This window comes from Talpa europaea (genome assembly GCF_964194135.1).
Source record: "Talpa europaea genome assembly, chromosome: 15".
NCBI classification, from domain to species: Eukaryota; Metazoa; Chordata; class Mammalia; order Eulipotyphla; family Talpidae; genus Talpa; species Talpa europaea.
In genome coordinates this window covers 43,449,399-43,458,173 of record NC_140083.1, presented here as the reverse complement: position 1 = coordinate 43,458,173, position 8,775 = coordinate 43,449,399, and positions in this window count along the sequence as shown.

The following is an 8,775-nucleotide window of genomic DNA, read 5'->3' as shown; positions in this document are numbered from 1 at the left end:
TTAAGGCTTAATATGTAATGCAAAAATTTAATCATAAAATCAGTAACAAAACTGTTAAGACACAGAGAACCAAATAGAATTTTTTAGGTATTCAACTTTTATAACTTTTTTCATGGTATCAATTTCATATTTGTATTGGTTAATTTTAGGTTGCTAATACTTAATATAGTTTGTGCTCATGTGTTATTCCTATAAAATCAAGTTTAAAATAACTTCAGAAATAAGTTTGTTTCCTTTAATATTTTGTACACAGAAATAGTAAGGTCATCAGAGAATAAAAATGCATTACATATGTAAAGATTATAGAGAAAAATCAATTAACAATATGATATTTTAAAGTCACAACTAATGTACTTTCTATTTGATGAAGAAATTGGTTTTGCAGTTTTAATTCTTAAATAAAAGAATCTTTTGAAGAAATCAACATTATATTTGGAGTAAATTACTATAATTTTCAAAACACTACCAATTTTAAATTTTAAATAACAATTCTTTCAAGTGTTGTGGCTTTCTAGGAAATGAATCTTTTTTAATTGCTTATGAACAGATGAATACATTACATATTCTCCCAGGGAGCAATTAGAATGAAGTATTAACTGTATGTTTTTAACTGAATTAAATAAGGATTTAGATTAAGTATTGAATAACAGAAGAATGGACCTACGTCCAAAAGCGAGGGAAATTATTTTTCAACTCCCCTGCTTTAATGGCAGCTTGATAAAGAATGTCTGACACTACTTCAAAAATTAACTGTCTTTTCGTCATATTTACATAGTCCTACAGTAACATTAAGATAGTAAATTTTCAACATTACAAATTTTATAGTTAAATTTTAAATATAACTGCCATAACTTCTGAAACCATACAGCTAATTCAGACAATTAAGAGAACTACCCCAAAACATCATTGAATGTTCCATGTATAAAGTAATGAGATAGAGAGTTTATGTTCTTTTCCCAAAGTTTCTTGATCATTTAGTTCAATTGCTAAGCAATTTGAGGGGTTAATTAAAGATGGTAAAAAGAAAGCCCCAGGAAGATATTGTAAAATATCCCATGCTAAAAAGATTATGTGGTTTAGGCTTGACAAATGTGAAGTGACATCTGCCAGACCCTTTTGTAGAAACAGATAAAGGAACTGGTTCATCAAGGAAAAAAAAAAAAAAAAGGAATCTTACCAGTGAGAGGAACAACACAAGTCCAAAAAAGCAGCAGAGCTAAGCAAATGACTCACACATATTGCTCTCAGGAGATGAAAGGGACTAGTTTTTAATTCATTTTATATAGACCACAGATGAGGAATCTTCTAGATCAAAGCTTTGCAACATAATGGAAAGTAGTTGAATACAACTAGATCTAAAAACATCTGTCAAGGGTTTAATGTGCAAAAATTAAATGCTCTGGCTTTAAAGACTTTCTCAGCTCTATTGTTGTATAACTATATTTGAAACAAGAGCCAAAAGGACTTGCACCTCTTCGTGTTGGTACTTTCTAATGGGGGTGAGGGGGAAGTGTGTCTTGCCTAGCAATGAAAAACTGGGCTATGTGTGTTTTACACAAGAATTCCAATGTTGTATCATTTTCTGGCAAGATTCCATGTGCTTTAAGATTTAAAGGTGATGATATCAAGTGGGTCATTTTCAATTAAAAATTGGATTTACTTAGAAGCATTCAGAATGTCAACACGACAGATGCAACTTTTTTTGCAATTACAATAGTATTCAGTTAGCAGAACAATGATGATTTTGCATAAGCTGCATTATTTTCCACCAACAAGAATTTGCTTTAAAATTTCATAGCACACAAAAATCAGTAGCCTCCTTATATGCAAATAATCAATCTCAAAAGGAAGAAATACAGAAAACCATCCCATTTGCAATTGTACCCCCAAAAACTAAATTCCTGGGAATAAACCTAACAAAGGAGGTAAAAGACCTATAAAAGGAAAGCTACAAAACACCATTAAAAGAAATAAAAGGCACAAAGAAATGGAAAGCTATTCCAAGAATTAACATCATAAAAATGGCCATTCTCCAAAAAACAATTTACAGATCAATGAATTACAATAAAAATCTCAATGATGCTCCTCAAAGAAATAGTACAAATATTGATGAAATTTGCATGGAATCACAAAAAAAAAAAAAAAAAAAAAACCTGAATAGCAAAAGCTCTCCTGACTAAAAGGTGGAAGAATGAAGGTATTATACTCTCAGTCTTCAAACAACAGTATAAAGCCATTATATTAAAAACAGCACGGCATGGGAATAAAAGCAGACACACAGACCAATGGAATTGAATTGAAAGCCCCCAAATAAAACCACATGTATATGGGCAATTAATCTATGTCAAAAGCGCAAAGAATGTACACTGCAACAAGAAAAGCCTCTTCAATAAATGTGTTAGGAAACATGGACTGCAAAATGTAAAAAAATGAAACTAGACTACTGTCTCACAACATTTACAAAAATGATCTCAATGGATAAAAGACTTGAATGTAAGACCTGACACCATAAAATATATAGAAGAAAACGTAGGCAAAACACTCCATAACATAAGCCTCAGAAACATCTTTGAGAACCCTTCTCCAGAAGCAAGGAAAACAAAGGAGGAGATAAACAGCTGGGACTACATCAAGTGAAAAAGTTTCTGTACAGCAAAAGAGACAATAATTAAAAACAAGAGACATCATCCTACTGAAATGGGAGAAAATATTTGCACACCTTACAGCAGATAAAGGACTGATATCAAAGATCTACAAAGAACTTACACAACACATAGGTCTCCCCTGGTGGCACAGCAGTTGAGCACTGGGCTGCAAAGCTGCCAGCAGCCTTTGCAGCGCTGGTTCAATCCCCGGCCGCCACCAAGGGTCCCACATAGCGCGCGGACCTCTCCTGCTGCACCCACTGCTCCCCTCAGCAGTGTATTTCGTCAGTCTGCCTGTTCTGTTCCCTGCTCTGGCTCTGGTGAATTCTCTCACCCTCCCACACTTCTGACTGTACCCAGTGCTTGTATAAATAAATAAATAAATCTTAAAAAAAAAAAAAAGAACTTATGCAACACAATTAACAAAACAAACAACCCAGTCAAAAAATGGGCAAAATAACAAAAAGGAAACTGCTCCAAAAAAGAAAGGCAAATGGCCAACAGGCATATGAAAAATTCTCAGTATCACTTATAATCGGGGAACTGAAATCAAAACCACAATGAGATTCCACCTCACTTCAGTAAGAATGGCCCACGTTAAAAAATAAAAATAAAAACAACAAATTCTGACAAGGATGTGGAGATAAAGGAACTCTATTACACTGCTGGTGGGAACATAAAATGTCCAGCCACTATGGAAAGCTGTATGAAGTTTCCTCAAATTACAAAAAATGGATCAACCATATGACCTAGCAATTCCACCCCTAGGAATCTACCCAAAGGTCAGAAAAACATTAATTCAAAAGGAGACCTGCACTCCTTTGTTTATTGAAGCACTATTTTCAATACTCAGGATATGGAAATAACACAAATGCCCCCAAATATACAAATGGATCAAAAAGTTGTAGTGTATTTATACAATGGAATATTACTCAGAGATCAAAAAAGACAAACCTACCACGTTTCTATGTGTGGGTGAGATGGGGAAGGGATGATGCTAACTGAAATTACTCAGACGGAAAAAGATAAATACCAGATGGTGTCACTTATTTGTGGAATATGGAGAAACCAAATGAAAGGACAAGAAAAAGTCAAAACTAGCAAGCTGACCATAGAACTGAGGTCTACAGCAAAAGGAGGGGGCAGGAGGGTGTGCAAAACAGGGGAAGGATGAACACAAGGGGATATAATGATGGTTCATGAGTGATACAATGGCAGGAAAACTATGGGGACTACAATGATGAAAGAAAAAAATTTAGTTAATTAAGTAAAATGAGATAAAATAATTCCATGCCAATTTGCAGCCCTATTCTGTACCAAGCAAGGTTACTGACTATTGAAAACACCAGCAGGACAAAGCTATCCAAAGATAGTTAGCAATATGTTAACTGTATAGACAAAAAACATTGTATGGTTTAAAAACAAATTATACACAGCATTACATTTAACTTTTTCCTCTAAAAGAGTGAGAAGTATACAGGGGGGGGGTACAATGCTCTATAGGCAGGAGAAATCAACTTTGCCAGAACCAACTTATCATCATCCCCTTCTTAATCTCCATCTTTATCTTCCTCCTCTTCCTTCTTTTTCTTGCTTTGTTTCAGCCTTGCTCACCCTTGTTTTGGCCGAATCAGGTTTTCCTTTAGCTCAGAAGGCACCAATATCCATTTCTTATTTTTCCTTCAGCTTAGCAGCCTGCTTTTCATGAGGCTGCTTACCACCTGCAGCTGTGTTTCCACTTCTCTCCCAGTTCCCTTGCAACATGGCCACTGGACAGGCCTGGGGGTTCTCCTTTGATTTGGAGACAATATTAAGGCAAAAAGGAAAAAAGAAAAAAAGAAAAGGCCAAAGGAGGCTTCTTGGGTGCATTGGGACATTGGGATCCTTGAACTACTTTTTTTCCCCCTTGAGGGGGTGGGTATAAGTTTTCATTTCTCCTTCATAACAGGCCTTGTCAGCCTTTGCCATGTCTTCAAACTTGCCCTTGTCTCTGGTAGACATGGTCTTCCACCTCTCTGAGCACTTCTTAGAAAACTGAGAAGTTGAATGAAACATCTAGATGCTTCTTCAAGGGCCCCTCAGCATGTTTGCACAAAAAGTACACACAACAATGGTTTGCCTATAAGTTCTTAAGAATCTTCTTTGTATGCATTTAATTATCTTTCCTCAGAGTCACCAGTGCCTGGCCAGCCCTCACTACCCCATCCAGTCTGTGGAGGTCCAAGTACTGCTAATTGAGTCTACACTGAGTCTACACAAAAATGTAACTAATTTCAAATAAACTCCTGTCTTTGTAATATTTTCCTCATTGTGTCATAATTGTCTTTTTATATATGTAGCAAGAAATTCTTTTGGTAACTTTTCTAGCAGAAAATAACTGTTTTGTGGAGATTCACTTGGATTACCTTGGTGATGAAAATGTAGGGTCCCTATCATCCTAGTTCGAGTGTGAATAACCTTAAAGAGACAGCATTTCCTCTTCTGTGGTGAATAACTTACATTACCTCCCTTAGATATGGAAGTGTACAGCTATGGTCTTGTCTTGTTATAAACAACTAAGAAAAGGCTTTTGGAGATTTAGGGAGTTTTTGAAGTGCTGCCTCACTTAAATCTAGAGCAAATTAGTTACCAGGGAAGATCTGGCATCAAGGAGGTCCTCAGGAGGTGTTTACAGCAGAAGACCCAGAATAATACTAGGGAGGAACTGGAACTTGGTAATGGATAAACAGGGACCTTTGAGCTTCTGGTTTACAAAGGCTTAAATACTGCAACCTGGGCACAGGCTAGAGAATGGTATTTACAGAGGGATAGAATAGGTGTTATAAACTCAGGAGCCTTGCGATGCATTACCTGAGTAATAGTAAGTAATGCTGGGGCAACTGGCAACTGCTTATTTTACCATGAGGGATGACAACATTCATCAGCTTTATAAGTTCTTTGTTTAAATTCCTGAAAAAAAATGTGTTATTTAAAGAAATATTGTAGAATATCAGGCCTCCCTGGCAGCCTGGGTGCTAAGTCTCAGTGCTATCAGCACTATGGCCTGAGTTCATCCCCAACCAGGGAGCTGACCCACATGGAGCAGTAGACCTCTCCTGTCTTGCCCACTGCTCCCCTCAGCAGTGCATTTCAGTCAATCCGCCTGTTCTGTCCCCCACTCTGTCTCTAGTGAATACTCTCAACCCCTGTAACTTTGGCCTACACCACAGTTCTTCTGTACACACAAACAAAAAAGAATTTTTTTATTAACTCTGATCAAGTAGATTTAATAAAGCTATTTCAACTACACAATGAAAACAAGTAGTTATAAGTAAAGGCATTGTTATAACAATTCTTAGGTGGGATTTTTAGGGGAGATATTACATGACCTTATTTCATATAGCAATTTTACCCAATATCCCAAGAAAAGGAAGAAATTTGCCTAAATTTTCTATTTATAATTATTTATAATTTTACAAATAGACATGATTGTATAAACTTACAATGGTACATATTTCTTAGATTTATGTTAGTTGGAATTATAAAACAAAAAGATAATTAAACAACTTAAATATAATTTCCTGAAATCATTTCACTTTATGCTTACATACTGGAGGTTTGGTCTTCTAATAATAATATTTCCTCAGGCACTGAGTAGAAATACTTTCTTTGATAGGAATCAATTCTCCCTACTACTACTAATTGTGTCATTTACATTTAATTCTTGATTTTTGAAAAATTTTCCTAGTTTTCTTGTGATGGTAACCTTGATAACTCATAGAAACACATTTTTTTATGATATGTGAAATTCTGGCTGTAATATGCATGTTAAAATGCAAAAAAAGGTGCCTCTAAAACTATGACTACATTATCAATATAATATTAATTTTTGCCTAATTTCATGTATTCATTTCATTTATTCTTCCAATGAAATGATTTGATTAGTTGTGTTATAAATTAATATAATCTTATACATTGATTTTAGAAGACTAAAACTAGCCATATCTTGTTAAAATGTGGTGAGCAGATTAAACGTTATATGCACTATATAAATTTCTAATATTTGTGATTAATTTAAAATGAGATTGAAGGATTATTCAACTTAAAAGATAAATAGCAAAAAAATAGCAAAATGGAACCCACAGAAGAGTTAAGTATACCAAGTTCTTTTCCTTTTATTATTAAGATCTGATATACAAATTCTTAAAAAAGAAGTAACAGAGGTAATGTGTCATGGAGAAAACATGGGTTTCACTACTGATTAGCTCTCTGAGTATGGGTGATTCACCTGAATTCAAAACCTCCACATCTTTAAATAAGGTAGTAGCTCACACTGTGATGGTGAAATGAATCAAGGTAATATAAGAATATAGCACATACAAAATTTTTGGCCCATGGTTATGATTAAAAATTTATAACTATCATTATTATTATAGCCCAAACACCTGAATTGTTATTCCTATCATTAATTGTGCATCCTGGGAAAATCACTGAATTCCTCTAAATTACAATTTTTATGAGTAATAGGGAATCTACCCAAAGGACATAAAAACATTAATTCAAAAATATACCTGCACCCCTATGTTTATTGCAGCAAATAGGTAAGATATGGAAACAACCCAAATGCCCAAAACAGATGACTAGATCAAGAAGAGGTGGTACATACACACAGTGGAATACTATACAGCAATCAAAAAAGATAAACTCATGCCATTTGCAACAGTATGGATGGAGCTAGAAGGAGTCATACTCAGTGAAATAAACCAGAAGAAAAAAAATATCGGATGGTTTCACTTATAGGAGGAATGTAGAGGAACCAAATAAGGGATCAGGAAAAAAAAATAATAGTAATAATAAAACAACAAAACTAGCAGGCAACCATAAATAAGAGACATTCTGTGAGGGCGGGGGAGGAAAAGGGATCAAAACAGGGGAGAGAAGAGCACAAGGGACTTTGATGATAGTTCACAGATGAACTGGTTGTGGGAATTTTACAGGGAGTACACAATGATATAAAAGATATAAATAAAAATTATAAAAAATAAAATAATAGCTGAAAGATCTCATTGAGAACTAAAAGAGATTGCATATATAAAAATGAAATAGTAGTCACAATAATTCAAAATTTTCAGATAATTAAAGACTGATAGATAAGAGGAAACAATCTGTCCAGGGTCAAAATTTAAAACTAAACCTTCAGTTCCTGAATCCAGGACTCAGTTTATTTTATTTAAGATGTATTTTTTTTTATTTATGCATACAAGGACTGGAGTGTAGGCCACAGGTACAGGGGGATGAGGGGATTCACCAGAGACAGAGTGGGGAGCAGAACAGGCAGATCTACGGAAATACACTGCTGAGGGGAGCAGCAGGGGAGACAGGAAACAGGTCAGCAACCTGCCCAGGGTTCAAACTCATTCTGCTGTTGCTGGCCAAAGCTTGATAGTGCTGAGACTTTAACTCCTGCGCCACCAGGGAGGTCCCCAGTTCATTTTATAACACAGCTGCCTCTCATAAAAAAAGTATTTAAGAAACTGCTTTGCATAACCTAGGATTAGTCTCAGACATGGGGTGGGATTAAATGGGGCTGGGTTAGGGGTGCAGAGGGAAAGAGCCTCAGGGGCTAGGGTAAGAGGCATGGGAGTGAAGGGCAGGCTCACCTAACATGCCAGTGGTTCTGTTTCTAGTGATACTTCTCCCAGTCTACATACACACTTCAATGTTCTAAAGTCAAGCACTGGCTTTTCCTTTATCACCCACAGTTGTGTTTTCAGCACTGCCTATTTTTCCTTTAAAATGATCCCATTTTTGGTTTTTCATTATCTACTTTTTCCTTTTTTCAAAAATTTTTATTAATTTTTTGCATTTTTATATCATTGTTCATTTTTAAGCAATATTTGCTTCCCCCATCCCCTTTGTTGTATTTTGTACTGTGTAGTCCCCATAGAGGTTCCTTCACCAATGCACCTGTGCACCATCACCTCAGCCCCCTATGCTCCTCTCTCCCTCCTCCCCTGCAGTATGTCTCTGATTCATAATTGTCTGTTTTTGCTTTATTGTGTTTTGTACTGCTATCCTTCTATATTGATGTCTTATTTGGTTCCCCTATATTCCTGCTATAAGTGAAGCCATCCGATATTTTTCTTTTTCC